Source organism: Gastrolobium bilobum, unplaced genomic scaffold (genome assembly GCF_033153095.1).
Source record: "Gastrolobium bilobum isolate Gb01-03AN ecotype WA unplaced genomic scaffold, APGP_CSIRO_Gbil_v1 utg4845, whole genome shotgun sequence".
NCBI classification, from domain to species: domain Eukaryota; kingdom Viridiplantae; phylum Streptophyta; class Magnoliopsida; order Fabales; family Fabaceae; genus Gastrolobium; species Gastrolobium bilobum.
The window spans coordinates 111,054-114,161 of record NW_026895254.1 but is presented as its reverse complement, the minus strand read 5'-3'; positions in this window follow the sequence as shown (position 1 = coordinate 114,161).

Sequence of the window (3,108 nt, the reverse complement as noted above, 5' to 3'; positions counted from 1 at the left end):
TTTTTTATTTTTTGGTGAATATAATTTGTATAGTTCAAAGTAGCATGGTCCTATGCTAATGAGCAAGGGTGGACTGAGGGGAGGGGCAAGCATCGACATAGAGGTGGAAAAGTGGGTGGTCCGCCGCGGTCCGTCCCGTTCCGTCTCATCCCGTCATCAACCCTTCAAAAAATGAGTTAGTCTGTCCCGCTCTGCTTTTGAAAGTGGGCTGAAAAACCCAGCCCTCTCAGCCCCGTTTGGCGGGTTGGACGAGATAGCCCGCCAACCCGAGCCTATTTTACACTGACTCGCCTCGGCCTGCCTATGTCTGTCATCTATCCGCCAAAAAATGATTCTGCCCCGCTTTTGAGATGAGTTGAAAAACTCAGTCCGCCCTGCCCCGTTTGGCGGGTTGGCCTACCGAGCCGAGCCCGTTTTGCCGGCTCTACATGGACAGCCACTCCTTCCTAATTTTTTATTATTATTTTATATATAAAATAATATTTTTCAATAATAATAAATTATTAGTACTAATAGGTAATCTCTTTCTAAAAAATATTTATAATAGTTAATATTTTTTATTAGTCTCAATAATATTTATAATTTTAAATTTTTATTTTCACCTTCTATTATAAAAAAATTCTGGATCTACCACTATTAATGAGGTATTTGAATAGTTTTCTGTTAGTTGAAAAGATATGGTTTGTGTTTAGATTTTTCATTCAGCAGTAATTTTGCTTTATGGCCATTCTTCCAAATAATATCTAATGCTTAAATGTTAATTAAATATTTTTACTTTTAAGTATGTAAATTACATAATTCTTTGCAAGCAATATTTTGAATGGGCCTTTTCATTACGTTCCCCTTTATGACATAAATACATCATTCGAATATTGATCGATATTTTACCATAATCTATTCTCATTTTCAGCTTTTTTTTATAAAAAAATAAATAAATAAAAAATCAGTTTGGTATTTTTATGAGGCAAAAAAATTAAAATATTAATTTTTTAATAAATAATTACGAATAAGTTGTTGTTTTCAACCTATTTACAAATATATTGTATTCATTCACGTCCAAATTGGGCGTGACCATTCACGCCTAAATTAGGTGTGACTCATTCACGCCTAAATTAGGTGTGACTCATTCACGTTTAAATTAGGCGTGACTCGTCTGGTGTTGACACATGACATAAAAAGTTAACAGTTTAATCGTAAAACTTCATAGGGCCATAACTTTTGACTCGTGTATCTGAATCAGGTAATTCTTTTTTTCATTTCACATAACTTTTCAAGATCTACACAATGACATCTCATTTTATATATTTTATCTCTCACAAACGCAGTTCAAATTTGAAATAATGGTACTATAAAAATGGCACCAAAGTGGATTAGCTTATTTATAAATAAGAATACTTAATGTCATATTAAATATATACTTCTACCAAGTATTTGAAAAAAAAAATAGTGTTCAAGGTTATTGAATCGCAATACGTATCGTGTATTGTTTGGTCAATTTTTTATATCGTGAATCATATCGAATCGCAATATACAGAAATATAATAAAAAATAATTTAAAAATATATAACTTTTTATGACTTTTATCGAACCGTATCGTAAGTTACATACTTCTGTTTTATGACTTTTTCTTTAAATCTATTTAAATTATGTATGCCTAAGCGAAGGAAAAAATAAATATATTTAAAAGAAATATTAAAAAGGGACTAATGGGTATAAGAAAAGAAAACTAAACCTGAAATTGAATCCTGACTCTAAAGTTTGGAAACTTCTCTGATATAAAACAATGGCTGAGTCTTTATGGCTGGGTTCGTTAGAAGGTTATATGAATGGTTTTTAAAAATAAAATCTTTCTTTTTTAGAGATTTAGAATATTTATTTAATTATTTTCTTTATTAATACAGATTTTTCAAATTGATTTTTGAGTTTAAATCAAAAATCAAATCTTTATTTTGTTTTCCTTATGAATAATAATTCTTTAATTTTTTTAATTTAAATCACAAAATAAATCTTTATTTATTTTTATAATAAAAATTAAAAAAAATTGATTTTTTTAATTTAAATCACAAATCAAATCTTTATTTATTATTTTATATTAAATCACAAACTCAGAACTCGGATGCTTCTGGGTTTAAACGTTCTTATAATATCATTATTGCAAATTTGAATTGTGTTTGTGAGAGATAAAATATATCAAATGAGATGTTATTGCGTAGATCTCGAAAAGTTATGTAGGAATCAAAAAGAAATTAACTTATTCGGATACCCAAGTCAAAAGTTAGGGGAAGGATATTGTGACAACCAAGTTGTGTTACTACCAAGTGACTACCAATTAATCTCACTGTTAGATCGATCATGTTGATCCAACGGTTATATTTATTTTCATCTTTGTATGGTTATGATTTCCCATATTTAAAGTGAAAGCATTAAATATGAGAAATCATAACCATACAAAGGTGGAAATAAATATAAAATATTAAATTTGGCAAACCATGACCATACAAAGATGGAAATAAATATAACCGTTGGATCAATATAATCGATCTAACGATGAGATTAATTGGTAGTCACTTGGTAGTAACACAACTTGGTTGTCACAATATCCTTCCCCAAAAGTTATATCTTTTCAAAGTTTTAGGGTTCGTAAATTGATTTTTTTGTGCCACGTGTCTACACCAGACGAGTTACGCCTAAATTAGGCGTGAATGGAGTCACGCCTAACTTAAGCGTGAATGGTCACGCCTAATTTGGGCGTGAATAAGTACAATAGATTCGTAAATAGTTTCGAAACAACTATATATTCGTAATTATTTATTAAAATAATAATATTTTAATTTTTTTGCCATTTTTTTTTTATAACAATTTTTTTTGCCATTTTTATCAACAACTAAACTTGTTAACTGGACAAAAGATACAAAAAGCTTCAATTTAGTTTCTATAATTCAAAATCGTTTACAAAAAGTCTTTATATATAGGTTTTACACAATGCAAAATGATCCTTATTTGGTTTTGATTCTTATTTAGAGTAAAACTATATTAACTAATAAAAGCTATTTTACATTGTTTGAAAATTAAATGAATTATTTTCTAATAATAAAAAAACTGTTAGAA